The sequence below is a fragment of the Falco peregrinus genome, chromosome 6 (genome assembly GCF_023634155.1).
Source record: "Falco peregrinus isolate bFalPer1 chromosome 6, bFalPer1.pri, whole genome shotgun sequence".
Classification (NCBI taxonomy): domain Eukaryota; kingdom Metazoa; phylum Chordata; class Aves; order Falconiformes; family Falconidae; genus Falco; species Falco peregrinus.
In genome coordinates this window covers 89,626,464-89,643,246 of record NC_073726.1, presented here as the reverse complement: position 1 = coordinate 89,643,246, position 16,783 = coordinate 89,626,464, and the positions used below count along the sequence as shown (strand labels likewise).

Here is a 16,783-nt window from a genome sequence, read left to right as displayed (position 1 = left end):
TGCTCTCATCACAGGGCGACAGGCGGCGGCGGCAGCAGCCACCGCGGCGGCCGCGGCCCCGGCCGGCCCAGGGAGGGACGGGCGCTGCGGGGCGGGGCGGGCCGGCCGCGCCGCCATCTTGGTGGTGGCAGCAGCAGGGGCGGCGGGGCCGGGGCGGCGCGGGGGGCACGGCACGGCACGGCACGGCACGGCACGGCACGGCACGGCACGGCACGGCACGGAGCCTCCGGGGGGAGATGCTCCGTCCCTTATCCGCGCCCCGTTGCACCGGGAACGCTTTTGTCGCTCTAGTCACGATAATAAATCCAGAAAGCGCCACGTTTTGCATCGTGAGTCACCCCCAAAAAAATTAATGAAATAATTATAACCAACAGCTTCATTACAGCCAGCAACTCTGCTTACCCCGCGAGTGAGCAGCAACAGCTGGAGCCTCGACGTGCCCCGCTGGGCCCCGGGCCAGGGTCCGGTCCCCGCCTGCGCCCCCCGTCAGCCCGCGGAGCCGGGGGGAGCGGGCGGTGCGGCCGGGACACCGGGCACTGGCTGCAGCAGCCGCCGAGCGGCAGCAAACCATCACGGGCTGGCCACCAAGCCAAGCCAAGGCTTTCCTGAGCGCCTTTCCCAAAGGGGCATCTTTCTTTCGAGTGACTTCTGGGACAGCTTGTAGGTGCCAGCCCAAAGCTGGGGAGATATAGCGGTGAAAATCGCTTTATTTATGTATTTATTAGCTTTATTATATTTATTATAAACAAAATAATGATTTATTAGCTTTCACAATCGCAACAAGAAAGCTCTCCCAGGGAGCGAGAGCAAATACTGGAGGAAAGAAAGAACCTGGTGTGTGAGCAGTAGGCAATCCTGCGTGGGGACGCACCACTTAAAAGTACCCTGAGAACCGGGCGGCTGCGATACATGGGACAGAGCTGGCCTCACCAACCCTCTCCACTGGTCTGTTTCAAACCAATGCTCTGGAAAGGGGTCTGGTAAAGTCTCTGTGGCTTATCAGGGTGGTTGGGCTTGTTTCTGATACAGGATTCTCCCTCCTCATTCCCTGCCAACAGCTCAGGGTCTGTGCCTTCACTTTCCTTCCTTCAGCCTCAGCAGCATCTTCAGATAATTGTCATGTCTACGAACTGGACCGCAGCTGCCACACTCCGAACAGACCCGCGTGTGCCTCGGCTTTGCTCATCCCTCCCCCTGTAGCCACAGCAACGACCAGTGACAGCCCAGCTGGACCAGCAGACCGTGCCCATAGCCCTGTGTGCAACTCTGTGATACACACCTTGTACCAGGAAATCTGCCAAAACCTTCTATTATTCTGGATCAGCTGGGAAAAAACCCTCAAACCAAGCTGTGAAATTTTTCAAAAAATACATTGTTCTTAACCTCAGTGCAGGTGTGTTTAAGGCCCGAGGCCCCTGCTCCAAGAGAAAGCTGCTCTTTGTGTAAAATATGCCCAGGAGATCTTGGCTGATGGAGCCGTGCAGCAGGGCACAGTGAGGCAGGAGACAGGTCTGTGCTAATTCAACAGGGGTGAAATTCCTTCTCAGCGGCAAATCTGAACACCAGTTCAAGCCTGGATACGTGCAGAAGAATCTTACAGCTCCTGTGCATTTTGACTTACAGAAGTAACTGTGTTATTTGTAAAAGTTAGTCTAACAACCTGACAACTTTGGATATTTTAAGGTTTACATACCCTCCACTCTAGCATACTACTTATTAATGGTTATGCTCTACAGAATTCAATGAAATGCTATGGAGACTTGGGTGCCTCATCTTTTCCTTTCTCATTCTCACACGGAAACAGCATGAGCCCAGAACAATTGCGGAGTGACCATTTATTCCCATCGATTCTGGATAATGCTTTTTCAGGAATATTTTGCGTTTATCTGCCTGGGTCCTTGTGGCCAATCTATGGTGTGTTGTAGTTTTATCACTGAATTCATCAAAGAGCTGTGTGAACGTTTGGGTCCTTGGTCTCCTCATATTTGCAAGGAAACTGTAATACGAACCAACCTAAGGAAGCCAGTACTGAGGAGCAAGGAGCAGCCCAGGCAGAATGGGAAAGATGAGACCGTCCTTGTTACATTTTGCGGAATGCCCCTAGTGCGCTAGCTGACCCTTGCATGGGGCTTTATTACATGAAACACCGGATTACATGCGTGAGAAGCCCAGGAAAGTAGAGGCACCCATGTTCAAAAAGACCCTTCCTCTCTGATTAAATGTGTAACTGCTGCAGGGACTTTGACAAAACAGTCAACCTGAATCACGCACCACCACGTCTTTCCCCACCAGACAGTACCCCAGCAAACACTAATGGTGTAAAACTTCTTACACTCTCAGCCAGCAGCACACTTGATTTTGCCTGTCTTTACCTCTGTTCCTGTTTTCTTCTAACTCTCATTTCCTTTCTGGTATTTCAGGTTAATGCCCTTTTCATCTGCTTCTCACTTCTGCCATGCTTCACGTCTGTTTTCTGCTGTCCTTTAGAAGACCTAAACCCTTTTGCTTTGCCACTCACTTTCCCTCCCTCCTGTTTCAGATCCCTTTCCAATCTTACTGATTTAACTCCTTTCTTTTTAATTTTATCAAACATCCCCTCTACCCTTTCACTCCAGGGTATTGCCCCACAATCTGTGGGACATAAATAGGTGTGACCCTGAACAGTTCTGTAAATTTACCCTGGATAACAAGTGTTATTTAACTCAAGAGTCAAAGCCTTACCTTGACAAAGCAAAGACGTGACTTTGGTCTTGTGTATGCATATGTGGTGAAAATTTATGAAATTGATTACTGCTTATGGAAAAGTCTTTGTCTTTAATTAGGGATTGCATAACTTGGACAGGGAGCTCAAGAACAACTTTAATAAGCAGGTGGTGTTTGTCCTGAGCCCCCTGAACAAGCAACGTATGAGCAGGACCATCCAGACAATAAATATTGTGCCGGTAACCCCACACTTGGGCATCTGGCCAACGTCCCTGGCGTGTGTGAACCTTACCAATCATGAGATAGCGCACGTCTGCACTTCGCCTAAACTTAAAAGTTTACTTACACTAGGTGTGTAAACTAGTTTTGTTTGTCATCGAGTATAAAGGCAGGCAAGCACTGGGACTGGGCCAGAAGCCTCACCTACAGGTGGGTGCACCGTGTAGGAATTTTCCCAGTTACTGAGAGACTCCTGGTACCAGCTGCAACGGGTCTTCCCAGCCGAAGCGTGGGCCTGGATGATATTTAAGTGGTGATTGGTGATGTATCTTTTTCTTAGTTTCTGTAATGTTTGCAGTAATAATTTGATGCTTCACTCCTATTGCTCTTTTATCATATTGTGCATAATAACAAGCACTGTTTCCTTTTATGATATTGCATGCTATTTTCCTTTATTATATTGTAATATAATAAACAGCATTTTTTATTATATTTGATTTGGAATTCATTTTTACTTAGCATCCAGTCACTCAGCAAAACAGCATATCCAGATGGGGCTGGGTACCACTAACAGCATAGCTGCAACAACATGAAATCCAGCGCGAACCAATTGCTTGAATGTCCATCAGTTGCTGGAATAACTTTTTGAAGCCCAGTCTAAACTCCTCGCTACTGACACCACACTGTTATCGGCACCTGACCCACATTAAAATGAGCTCTGCTTTGCTGACTTGCACAACGGTGACAGTACGCAATTACCTCCAGAGCATATTTCCATAGATGTTATTGTGTGCCGCAGAATGTTTACTTAGTGTGTACTAGGACTGGGCTCCTCGTTTTGAAAGAGGGTGTAGCTGAGTAAGGCAGTAAAAACAGGAGCACAGAACTCTGGATTTAACACAGCTATATTAACACTTGCAGAAAATACTAGTGTCATGGGGATCGTGAGTCACTGATGTCTAAACACCTGAGGCGGACCTCCATGTGGCCACACAGGCAGCAGTTGGATTTTGTGTGCAAAACACCACCTGGGAAGTCAAATCTCCCTTCTGACGGTTCCTCTGTATCACAGCTGCATGCAGGAAAGGGTCACTGCTGTTGCTCACCTCCTGAGGCCACACTGCATCAGGCAAACAGCTTTCATCCAAAAGATTTCTCAGGTAAAAGGGCTGTGGTTAAACTGTGAGACTGAAGAACAGAGATGAAGAGAAAGGCTGCTTTCACACTTGCTGCAGGGGAAGGCGTTCAATGTGGACTTTGTATCCACATCCAAGAAAGCAGTGCTTCCAAACAGCTTCTGCAAGTCATGTTATGGAACAATTTTAGTTCAGATCACCAAAGTCCATGTGAATAGGAAACTAACCCACAGGGCTTTAAAACCTACTCCTGCTCAGCAAATAGTAACACTAACAGAAACAGACCTAAATGACCCATGTTCTGATTGCTCAGAAATTTTGCTATTTCTGTGGTGCTGCATTGAGGTAAAACTACATGCAGGATCACTTCATTGGTAATTTTTTAGTAGCACTAAGAACCTGCTGGTATGGATTTGATTTCTGAGGGAAACCGTTTATGCTGTGCTAAGGACACTGATGAAGCATCAGGTTTTCTGTCTGCAATCACACCCTCTTCCCAGACAGGGAAAAAAAAATGTCTGTTCCTCACCTCAGCGTGCCATCTGTGCGTCCTCCAAACTCGAGATGTAGAATTCCACTGAAATACCTGCTACCAAGTTTACAGGTAATTATTTATTGGATGGCATTACTTCCATTCAAAGATTTCAAAAATACCATTTTACACTTTGAAAACCTTGAGTCACCGGGACAGTTGGGAAAACCTAGCTTCTACTACATTTGCATGTGGCGTGTGGCCCGATGATACATGGCTCATATTCTGGGTAGCTTACGTTCAGTCCTTGCCATATTCTACAGGTGAGATCAAAATCAACAGTGAAAGACCAGGATAACCTGAATTACTGAGGTAGGGGGAAATGTAAGGTTTTGTGTAATAAAAGATTAAAGACAGATCACTGAAGGAGACCTCAAACTCAGGACCCTTCTCAATACCAATACCGACTCCGTTCCTATGGGAGAGGGTTTTAGTTTTTGGAACAAACATAACATCTAGTCCAGAGGGAAGAAGCCTGTTTAAAGTAAGTTTGACAAATGTTAAACTTGCCAGATAAGAACACTTGTGGAAGAAAACACAGAGAAGAACTTGTATAAAAGCGTAGCCATAGAAGTGCTTATATCAGATTACCACAGCATTCCATGGGCTATAAATTGAATTAATTGCTGTTCTCAGCGTATTTATTTCCCACATCTCTCATGATGCCTTCACTGCAATAGCCCGTTTCCCACGCATCCTTTATACCTCTTTATGCAACACAGTATCCCTGACACCTCCAAGTCCACACAGCACTTGCAGATGCTCTGCACACCCCAATTTGCTTCTAGCATCTTCACACATACCTTTGGCCATCTCCTCTCCCCTTCCCTATCCTGCGAGACCCTCACCATAGTAGTTTTAGGTCTCATCGTTTGCTTACCTATCTTTGTTGGTCTGCAGACGAGTGAAAATGTGATTTGCTGTGTGTGATGGGATTTCAGATACACGCTGCTTAAATCGGTCATATGCATGTGGACTGACAAGCTGGATAATGCCAATACACTCTCCCTGGGTTGAATAATGACTAATGCTCTCTGTCACTCAGCAGAGTGTCTTCTTTATCTGTAACTGACTCTGACAGCATTATCAGAAAGTTACTATCATTGAGACCGATGCTGCTTTGGCAGATTTGGTTACAATCAGCAAGCAGCATCTGGATTTTACAATTACGTAAGATTATAAAACCCAACTAAAACCATTAATAGGTGTGACTTATACCATTAGAACAGGCACTACTCATACAGCTTTTACTGGACAACTGCTCACGTATCTTTTAATTTTGGATTATCAACATCCTTTACTATTTACAAACAGAAGGAATTTAACACTATCCTTTCTCTCTCAGATCTGACAGTTTCAGTGGAGTTTATTTTTACTTGTAAAAGCATTTGCAACATTTTGCTTCATGCAATTTCCTACAATTTAAACATAAGTTTTCTCCTCTCTGGTTCTTTTAACAGAAGTAATTTCTCACCACAAAGGAAGATGAATTTTGTCTTTTTCTTGAAGGGCTTTCTTAGCGTTGACAGCCGATTTCTCTTGGGTGCAACTTCAAGGTCTGGGTGGTATATTCCAGCTCCTGGCAGGCACGTATGAAGGCTTACCCTAGAGCCAAGCGGACTCAGCAGGGCAGCACCGTGGTCACCCCTACTGCTCCCCTTTTCCTTTTCTTGATGTTGCCAGTGAAATAGGTTTGATATTTTGACGAAATAATTTAAAATAAATTGTTCCTTTTTGGCAGGTGGGGCCAGTTAGGCTGGAAAATTGTGCACAGAGGAACAAATGTTTTCATTATAACAACACAAACTTTGGTTAATCCATATGGTGATCTAATTTGTACCGCAGGTGAAAATACCTTTGATGTTGAGGCTTTTTCAAGTATGAAGATAAACAGATAAAACCTCTCAGCCACCTGCATGCGGGCACGTACGCTAGAAGGGGTTTTGCTTGCACCGTTCGGGGCCGACCCAGAAAGCCCTCTGATGATGAAGGAAGGGGAACACCTTCCTGAGCAAGGAGGTTCTGGAAGCAGGCATCTTACCTCCCGTTTTTTGAGATTCGAAGAACTCCTGCCCAGCCCCATCTGATGTAGCTGTAAAGAAGCGCTACACGCGGTGCGTTCTGAGGCGCGGCAGCAGCGCGCAGGCCGGCACGGCCCCCGGCCTCCAGCACGGCCGGGCCCGGCACAGCTCGGGCCCCCAGCCCAGCGCCCCCGGCCGTGCTGGCACAGCCACGCCACCCGAGCGGGCTCCGAAATCCTACAGCAAACGCGCGGGCAGGGCCCGCTGCCTCAGCCCCGCCGCCGAGCTGCCACGGCGGGCGGGGGGGACCGGCCGCCACCGCGGGGTCGCTCTATCCCCCCGCCGGGAGGGGATCTCTGTGGCGGGCGGCGGCCGCTCTGTCCCCGCCGCTCTATGGTTGGCGGTGGGCTGGCATCGGCGGCGGTGCGGAGCGCTACCGGCAGGTCAGCGCCGGCCGCGGCCCATCACCGCCGTTCCCTTCGGAAAGCGAAGACCCACCGCTCCCCCGCCCCGCCCCGCGCCGTGTCCCCCGCCCCGGGCCTCCGGCAGCGGCGGGGCGGGGCGGGGCGGGGGCGCGCGGCAGGGCGCCTGCGCGCGTGGCGGCGTGGCCCTGGGGCGCCGGGAGGGCTGAGGCGGCCGCGCGGGGGGCGCGGGCTGGGGGCTCGTAAGTACGAGCGGCGGTGAAATAAGCGCCGTGAGGGGGTGCCCGGGGGTGCCCCGGCCCGTGAGGGGGTGCCCGGCCCGTGAGGGGGAGCCCCGGCCCGTGAGGGGGAGCCCGGCCGGCCTGCTCCCCCCTTCACCGCGGTCGGTCGGTGGGTGGGTGGGTGGGCGGGCTGCTGAGGAAGCGGGGTGTTGGGACTGGGTAAAATTGTGAAGGGACGGGTTAAAAAAAAAAAAAAAAAGGTGGAAAATGAGTGGGGGGCATAACTGATATCCGGACGGTGTTTGGGTTTGAGATCCCTTAGCGAAGGGGGTTTGGCCGCCCTTATCCTGTGCGCGGGTGGTGCGGCGGGCACTGGCTCCCTCGCCCTGCTGCAGGGACCCCGCTGCGGCCGCCCCTGTCAGCATCAAAGGCAGGTCTCGGGGATGCGATCCTGCCGAAAAGTCTGCCCGTACGTAATTCCATCGTATAGTCGGAAGCAGTTACCTGTCTAAAAATTAAATACGAGGTGGAAGCACTTACCGTATTGGGATTGGAGATCATAAGTCCGGAGGATGGATGTAGTGTACCGGTGTTTTCATTTCAACTCAGGCTTTTGAATGGCTTTGTAGTAAAGTAAATTCAGTACTTGGTATTGTTTTCTCCATTTCGCTCATGGAGAAGCTGGAGCACAGGCACGTGTGCAACTGGGCTAGCTGTTTTTTGCTTCAGAGGCAGAGGTTTTTGTAGTGTGTTAAATGGGACATTGAAATATTGTAAAACAGTGAGAGAGAGCTTCCATCGTTTTCTCTCTTCATAGTTTTTAACATATTTAGGGGGTTTATAAGTATTGTGTTTCTGTGTTGGTTTTTTTTCTTCCTCTGTTGGAGTTGCTTTGGCATACCTCCAGCTAATATGCCTTGCAGCTATCAGTGTGTTATCTCGATGTATTTATTTTTATAGCATACATGCAGTGCTGCTGCTGCAAGCAGCAGCTGGGTAACATTTGTCAGGCAGCGAACTGTGAGATAAGGTTATCATGTGCTGTAACTCAGATAATCCTTTTAAACTGTTAGGATAATGCTACTAAATGTATGCAGTTCTAAGTAATAGCAAAATTTTTGGATCTCTTGCTGGTGGGGCATCTGCAGCACTAATCTTGTGTGCCCCTCAGTCTTCAGTCTTGTAGTTGACTTCTGAACTCTTGCAGCTAATTTTATTTATCAGTGAGTTGGGGAGTGGCAATACCTGCACAGTAAAGAGAAGTGAAGGGTTGGAAAGGAGCCTGTTTCCCCTACTCTGCTTCTGACTTAAGTATCATACCCCTCCACCTTCTCTCTTGCTCCCCAAAAGAGCTAAAGCCCTGCTGCTGCTTGAGGGAGGAGGGTTGTAGAGGGACAGGAGCTCTTTAACCCTGAGGGAGTAGGAGAGGAGGAGTCCACATCACATCTCACTTCTAGTTAGTTCTTCAGACTCCCCAGCAAGTTCTGGTGAGATGGGAAGGAAAGAGATTAGTAACTCAGTGTGAGAGTGAGTGGTACACTATCTCCCATTGCTTAAAATTTTACTGAGCTGCTTGTCCAAAAGGTTTTAATAGTATCCCAATTCTCAGGGGTATGTTTTTAGAATTACTTCCACAAGCATTTGATTAAAATTGTTTGCTGCTATCTTGAACTAGAATTGTTGGAACAGTTTTGAATTCTGTCAGATCCTGTTCTAGGCCATAACACTTTCAAAGGATGTGAGATAGAGCTCTTAAATTGTATACTTGAAACTTTTCTCCTGAATAAAAATCTATCTGCAGATTGGTGGAAATTCAGCATAGATGTAAATTGTGTTCTAACACGGAAAAGGTCCTGTGCATTTAATAGCTTAACAAAAGTTGTGCTGTCTATGTGGTTTCTTGATAGACATCTGCATTAGGCACTGGCAATTTGTAATCCTTACAGTTAGGTGCTTACAGGCTCTGCCAATACTCTTTGCTGTATGCCTTGCTCCATCTCTTTGTGCTCAGTCTTAACAGTGCTGTGTCAGTGAGGTCAGTGGCTCAGCTGTAGCAATGTAACAGGAAAGGCTGTTCATAAATGTGTTTCTTGGCCTGGAGACATTAGATTGCATTTCCTAGTGTAAAATCAGTTTGTTACATCTTGGGGAAGTGCAAACTGTACCTGGAGTATTGGAGTAGCACCTGCTCAATTGGCCTGTGCTTGTTAATGATGAAGTTGGATCATTTGAAGCAAAGTCTCTGTGCTTGCTTAGTAAAGAAGGCATAGGCTTTTCCTTTGGTAATCTCAGAAATCTTAATGTGATGTTTTAGGTGCTGAGTATTTGCCAAGAGCTGGGCCTCTGTTTTGTAAGTGACTATATAAAAATGTCTGCAACTTGCTCACCAAGTTGCCTGGGAATGTTAAAAGTAGCTGTACATCCACTATATAATATTTGAGATCAGTGTAAAGCACTGAAACAGAATAATGCTAAAGCCAAGATTTCTCTAGAGCCCTGTATTAAGTGAAAATGTCAACTGAAATTTCTTCTGCATTGCTGAAACTGTTGTCTTGAGTTGGTCTACCAACTCAAGGTAGATTTGCTTAGCTGTGGTGGAATAGTTATGCCACACATGCCAGTGATTGTCTAGATGAACAGTCAAAAAGTGTCAGTTGGTTAATCTGAGGTGGTAGAAGTGTGTAGTAACTATTCTGGGAATCAGTAGAGGACATTGAAGCTCACAGGTGTAGCTCACAGGTGTGTGCTGTGGCTTGAGGTACAAGGTGCAGAGGGCTCTGTACTCACAGTCAGAAAATGGCATACATTCTGAGTAAATAGGTATGAGTGATCATTAAGAAGCCATGCATCTCAAGCAACGTGCTGGGTCTTTTAATCACTTTTAAGTCAGTATTTCGCTTCAGCTAATGAAAAGCTGTATTGGGTGTAGGTGGCAAGGTGTTGGCAGCAGGGGTAGTGGTGCAGGGGTGACCTCTCTTGGAGGAGGCCAGGGGCTGTACCTGTGCTAATACACAGTTCCAGCCAGCCCCAAAACAGACCCACCACAGGCCAAGGCTGAGCCCACCAGCAAAGCTGGGGAAAATGCATTTAATAAAGTGTGAAATGCTGTGCAGCAGCTGTGAGATGTGAGGAGAGGGAGAAAAGAAAGAACCACAAAAGTGAGGAACAGCTCTGTGAACACCAAGGTTGGAGAAGGAGGAGGCACTCTGGGGGCTGGGTAGATACCCACCCTGCAGCCTGTGGAGGGGACTGTGCTGAAGTAGATGCCCACCCTGCAGTCCGTGGGACACTGTGCTGCAGCCGGTGCATGTGCCCTGAAGAAGGCTGCGGCCCGTGGAGAGCTTGTGCTGGAGCAGGCTCCTGGTGGGGACTGCAGCCTGTGGAGAGGAGCCCACGCAGGAGCAGATTTTCTGGCATGAACTCTGACCCGTGGAAGGCGCCCATGCTGGAGCAGCTGATGAAGGACTGTACTGCCTGGGAAGGACCCATGCCGAAGCAGGGGATCAGTGTGAGGAGGAAGGAGTGTCAGAGAGGAGCTGTTAGGGACTGACCCTATTCCCCATCTTCCTGCACTGTTGTGGGATGGGGAGTAGAGAAGGTGGGAATGAAGGAGTGAATTTGAGCCTGGGAAGAAGGGAGCAGAGCGAAAGTGTTGTCATTTTTGTCTCACAATCCTACTGTATTTTTAATTGGCGATAAATTAATTTTCCCCAAGTTGAGTCTGTCTTGCATAGGCATTTGCATTGTAATTGGTAACTGATCTCCCTGTCTTTATCTCAGCCCTCGAGCTTTTTCATCTTATTGTCTCCCTCTATCCTGTTGGGGAAGGGGGAAGTGAGAGAATGGCTGGGTGAGTGTCCAGCAGCCAGAAAATCAGTGGCACACGTTCAAAGGATAATGGAGTTCGCTCATACCAACACTCGGGGGCTGTTTTTTGTCCAGCGTGTTCCCTGTGGAGCGAGCTGTTCAGCTCTTTTGTCATAAACCGAAGCAAATTGGAACTGAGGTGCTCATATTTTCTTCTCCATCCTGCATGCTGGAGCTACGGATGTATGGAGAGTTCTCTTTCAGTGCTTTTCTGCTATGATACTCCTTTTGTATGAAATGGATCTATTGTATTTGCCTGCCAGGCCTTTCCTCGCTTATGTTTGTTGCAATTGCTTCTTCCGTGATGCCCACGCACATGGAGATAATAAGTTTTGTAAGCTAAATATCTAGGTTATTGTCCTGGTTTCAGCTGGGATAGAGTTAATTTTCTTCCTAGTAGCTGGTATAGTGTTGTGTTTTGTATTTAGTGTGAGAATAATCCAGATAGCAACAACTAAAAACCATCAGTGTGTTAAGTATGTTTATGCTAAGGTAAGGACTTTCAGCGTCTCGTGAGCTGCCAGTGAGAAGGCTGGAGGGGCACAAGGAGTTGGGAGGGGGTACAGCCAGGACAGCTGACCCAAAGGGGTATTCCATACTGTGGGACATCATGCTAGGTATGCAAACCTGGAGGATAGCTGGCTGGGCACTGCTGCTGGGGAGGTGGCTGGGCATCAGTCGGTGGGTGGTGAGAAATCACTTGTTTCGTATGTTCTAATTCTTTTATTATTGTTAGCAGTAGTATTTTCTTCCTTTTTCTGGCCCATTAAGCTGTCTTAATCTTAAGCTGTGATTTTTTTTTTTCACTTTTACACTTCCATTTCTTTCTTCTGTTGCACTGCGGGGGCGGAGTGAGCAAGTGGTTGTCTGGTGCTTAGTTGCTGGCTGGGGTTAAACCACAACAGTTATTTCCTGATGTGTTATGTATTCTTTATCTTTTTTTAGTTTGTAATTCAGAGAGTTGGAGCTGTTAGTACTTTTCTTTTACATTGAGTATCAAACGGTTATCAAGTAATAAATAGCAAGAAAAGAGTGTGGAGCCAGCCATCTGTTAGTATTCTCCACACAACTGGAATGCTTTAGCTGGCAGTGGCTGTTATTCTAATCGGGCTCCACAAATGTACCTTGGTCTTTTTCTTTTTAACTCATATGTTTCACTTTAAAATTGTCTGGTTTGAGCAGTTTGTAGAGTGTTACCAGTTATTGCCTGGAAATGTGTATCATCATCCTCCTAAAATAACCGTTTCTATTTCACTGAAAGCTTCTCTGCATGTAGCTGTATCAGGTGTTCTGACCTTCGTCAGTGGGAAGGGTAGACCGAGGATCACAGAAGGCTGCTAGAAATGCTGCTTGCCTCCTGATCCAGCTAACCCTGTGTTTGCATGAGAGCTGATGCTGCAGAGAAAGTGTAGTTTGGGGACTGGAGTGGAAAGTGACACAGTGACAACTGAGATCCAGGCTGGTCTGGCTGATGTGGCTGAGCAGTTGAAACATGCAGTAGTCCCAAACTTTTTTCCTTTGAAATATCTGCTTGCTTGGAATTTACATACCGCACAAAGTTCAAAGAGGTGTGAGTTACAGGAGATGAACACGTGTCATGAGGCTGTACCAATCCTTTCCCCACCTCTAACACAGTCAGTCTTAGCCGTGTATCCTGTGTGTACTCGGGTCTCCTCCTGTCTGTATGTTGACTGGAAGCATGAGAAAATCCCACCTCACCCCTGACACGGGTGTGCTTAAAAATACCTCAAATGTAGGTGGGACTCCACTGAAGGAAGTGTGTTTGTCAGCTTAATATATAGCAGCTAGGGAGGAGGCTCAGGTGGGTTGGCAAGAAAACTCTTCCTGGGAGCAGTGTGCCAGACCAGAGCTCAGCCAGCACGGCTAACGTGGTGGTGCTGCTGCCCTGGTAGCCTGGGAGGACCCCAGATGGGCAAGATGGCAGAGAGACACCTTCGTTGTTTCAATCCTGCTGATTCTGTGAGATTGCTAGAAGAGCATTGTGGGGCAGAGTGGTAGAAGAAGCACCACTGAGGGACAACCTTGTAGTACTAAGTTACCTTTGGTGAAAAGACTGGTCGGTAAGCCAGGCTGGTTGAAACACCCTTGCATAAAGTCCACGCTTCTGTCTGTGGTGGCACTGTCAGCAGCAGGTATGCCGGCTGATAACGGAGAGGAGCGCAGTGGTAGCACCTCGACTTCTCCACAGGTATGGACAAGAGGGTGAACAGCTTGATCTACGCAGAAGAACGGTGTCTCTAACATTAAAAATCTCCAACTGGAGCAGATGCCAAAAGGGCTCTCCAATAGAAATTGTGGTTTGCTTTTAGCAGCAAAGGCTTGTGCCTTTTGTTTCTAATCGGATGGTTTATTCCAGTAATCATGTATGCAGGATTTCAGCTGGCACAGGGCTCTGTCAAAATGTGCCTGAGTGCCCCTGTGTTGGTTTCGCTGTGCGGGGAGGAAAGGAGAGAGGCTGTCTGCCGGCCTGGCTGCGAGGTGAGCCCAGGGAGGGATGTGTGGGATAGCACTAAGGGAGCCCCTCAGTGCTGGGGAAAAGCGGGACATGGTGGTTTTTTTCTTTCGTTCTTTTATTTATTTATTTATTTTACATATCATCCTGCAAGTTTTCAGCGCTTTCCTGTAGCACGTGAGAGGTAACAGAGATCTCTTTATGGTGTGGGGTTTCCTGGATGAAAAGTGTCTGCCGCTTGCGTGGCGCTCTGCATACTTGGAGTGACTGCTCTGCAGGAAGGAGGGATGTGGCAGCAGCAGTGAGTGGTTTAATGTGCTTGCTTCATTTGGCTTGAAATCCGGAGAAGTGGAAAGCGTGTTTGTCTGAGGATTGGGTTTCTTTTGTTTTGTTTGTTGGGTTTTTTTAATAGCCGGTGACTTCACTATTTCTCAGCGCAGTTGGTGGTTTTTTTTTTTTTTAATAGGAAGAGGTAATAGGATTATAGAAGTGTTGTGTAAAAGAGGTGTTTAAAAACTGTTAGCTTAATGCCCCGCTAAAAAACTAATCTGTTTAAAAGAAGGAAATGCCTGTGAAAAAAGCAGGTTTAGCTTGTAAAATTTGAGGACTTGAACTGTCTTGTGTAGAGAAGCTGATGCTGTAGAGTGATCTTTCTATCTTGTATGTTGTCAAGAATTTAATTCTTTCATGGATGATTTAATGAGGAAGACTGCTATACTTCTTGATACTCCCAGAGCTAGCCCATTGCTGCTTTTGATTTTGGCCTAGATAAAATACTCAATAATAGTCTGCATAGTACAGAGCTGATAAAAGCAGTCCCAAGGAACATTTTCATGCTTCATTTCCTGCTTGAATTTAGGAGGATTTTCAAAGTTAGGTGGAAGTGAATCCTTTTTGCTGCTAAACCTGTTCTGCTGTCTGTGGAATTTGTGTGTGAGCTTGAGGAAGTTGCAGGGGCTTCTGGAAAATTCTGCATGATAGGAGACCTGTCTTTACTGTGCAGTGCGAAACAGGTAGAGTCAGATAATTAGTTTGTGTAAATTAAAAATTAATTTTCCATGCATCAGATGGAAGTATCTCTCTGGAGCTGTCCTGCAGATGTTCCATTCAGTGTGAATTGTTAATAGATACAAACACATGAAAATAAAATTTGGGCAACGTGTTCTTACTGATCATTTATACTGTTGAATGCAACTTTTTTTGATAAGTAGTCATGTGAATCTAGGCTTCAGCGTAGTTGTCATTACAACTTTTATCTAAAAATGTATCGGGGGAAAAGTAAATCTTTGGAAAATAATGAGTTTTTATCAACTCCAATTACATACCAAATCTTGTTTATAAGGTTACTTTCCTTCACTAATATCTAGATCAGGGCTACCAGCAACCAGTCTTCCTGCTGGTACTGTCTTCATCTATCTAGGAATTTTGCTTAGATGAAAAAGAACAGCCTTTAGTCTAGAATTTCTGGGTATCTCTAAGCTTTATAATGCTAGTGGCTTCGATCGGGGTGCTAGGCAAGTGCTAGGCAAGTGGGTAGATTGACCCCTGCAGCCCTTACGTGGGGAGCCAGCTTGTATGTATGTTGCTCGCTTGCTCTGCTTGCACAGCATGTCAGACTCCAGCGCGTGTGTATTTCTCTGTTGGCAAGACCCTGAATGAAAATCGCTGGGGGTTCTGGTCTTCCTAGTTTCCTTTGGCAGAAGTCCTGTCCATGCAGGAACCTTGCTTACTGTTTTGGGCTTCCTGGATGGAGAGGGGCAAGTCAGGGCTTTGTGTTCATGCCAACAGGTTCAAAAACCAGAACTGACCCCCCTGTTCATGGAGGGGTCATACAGCACTGCGATTCTGATCGGTTCTACAGGTGGCCTGTTCTAAACAGTGCTAAGGAACCTTGGAGCAAGCAAGTAGGATTTGGCATATGCTTCAAAAAAACATAGCAGGCTACAGAACTGGAGTTGGCAGACAAGCTGCAGAGGACAGGGACAGTTACTGGTACGGATACAATGCTGGGGAACACAGATCATGCAGTATTTATGTGCCTCAGTGTGATCACGGATCTATTTAAAATAAGTTTGCAGTGTCTGTCTAGATATGAGTATGTCTACCTATAAATGGAGACCTTTCTCATTTTTCATAGATTTCGGAGTTCTGATTGATGTCATATTTGGATAACTAATGCTTTTTTTTCTGTTTTTTTTTTTCCCCATGGATTTTGAAATGGGTACTGAGGTGTTTTTAACCTTGTGGCCTGAAGTGCTATGCCCTTTTAGTCAGCTGTAAATTTCTAAACTAGGTTTGGTTATGCTTCATTGATAATTTATTTCACAAAAAGAGTTGCACTTTATGTTCCTGGGAAAGTTTCTTTGTACCTTTTGGAGGCCAGATCTAGCTAGAGTCAGGTTTGAGAGCTATGAGAAGAGTTTAGTTGCACCACAGACATTTTCTCACCCATGTTGAAAGGTTAGTTGCCCTGAAGTATAGACAAAGGACGAACCACATTTCCAGTATTGTTTGTAACAACATTTTTTTAGTGTCAAATTTCTGATTGAATTATTGTTTGCACATGTTTTAATGTCTAACTGGTTGATCATTTTTCATCCCCCGACCAGTATATCAGCCATGATTTAGGGATATCCGAGATGACAAGAACAGCCTGTATAAGTACATAGGTAACAAAAGGAAGACAAGTGAAAATGTGGGGCCGTTGCCCAATGAGACGGGGAACTTGGTTACGCAGGACATGGAAAAGGCTGAGCTATTGAATGGCTGCTTTGCCTCAGTCTTTATTAAAGGGATTCAGGATTCCCAGGTCCCAGAAACTAGGGCAAAAGGCTGGAGTAAGAAAGATGTATCCTCGGTGGAAGAGGATTACTTAAGAGGTCAGGGAACCTGGACATACGTAGGTCCATGGGCCACGATGGGATGCACCCATGAGTACCGAGGGAGCTGGCTGATGTCACTGCGGGGCTGGTCTTGGTAATGTTTGATCAATCATGGCAACTGGGAGAAGCACCTGAAGACTTGGGGAAAGCAAATGTCACCAATATCCTCAGGAAGGGCAAGAAGTACAACCCAGGGAACTATAGGCCACCTTGATTCCTTGGAGGGTGGTGAACCTTCTAGTCCTGGAAGCCATTTCCAGGCACTTAAAGGACAAAAAAGTCATTGGGAGTAATCAGCATGGATTTG

At 46.8% G+C, this 16,783-nt stretch overlaps 1 protein-coding gene and 1 long non-coding RNA gene across 4 annotated transcripts in view; one reads left to right on the top strand and one right to left on the bottom strand.

The window, feature by feature from the left end:
• Positions 1 to 3,809: 3,809 nt before the first annotated feature.
• On the bottom strand, positions 3,810 to 6,895 carry LOC114010417 (uncharacterized). Of its 2 annotated transcripts, none has more exons than XR_008747786.1 (2): positions 6,632 to 6,895; positions 3,810 to 4,219 (listed from the first exon to the last, which is right to left on the bottom strand). It is a non-coding gene; the product is annotated as an uncharacterized LOC114010417 (long non-coding RNA). The 2 variants fall into 2 exon arrangements; XR_003551835.2 differs by lacking the exon at positions 6,632 to 6,895 and adding an exon at positions 4,588 to 6,625.
• A 140-nt stretch (positions 6,896 to 7,035) lies between these two features.
• The window catches only part of B4GALT4 (beta-1,4-galactosyltransferase 4), a 33,855-nt gene continuing 24,107 nt past the window's right edge, over positions 7,036 to 16,783 (top strand). The window contains exon 1 of one of the 2 annotated variants that reach the window (XM_055808190.1): positions 7,036 to 7,054. The gene's annotated coding sequence lies outside the window, so the exon portion shown is untranslated. Of the gene's footprint in view, positions 7,055 to 7,133; positions 7,276 to 16,783 lie in introns of those variants that run through there. The other variant, XM_055808188.1, reaches the window with a different exon arrangement.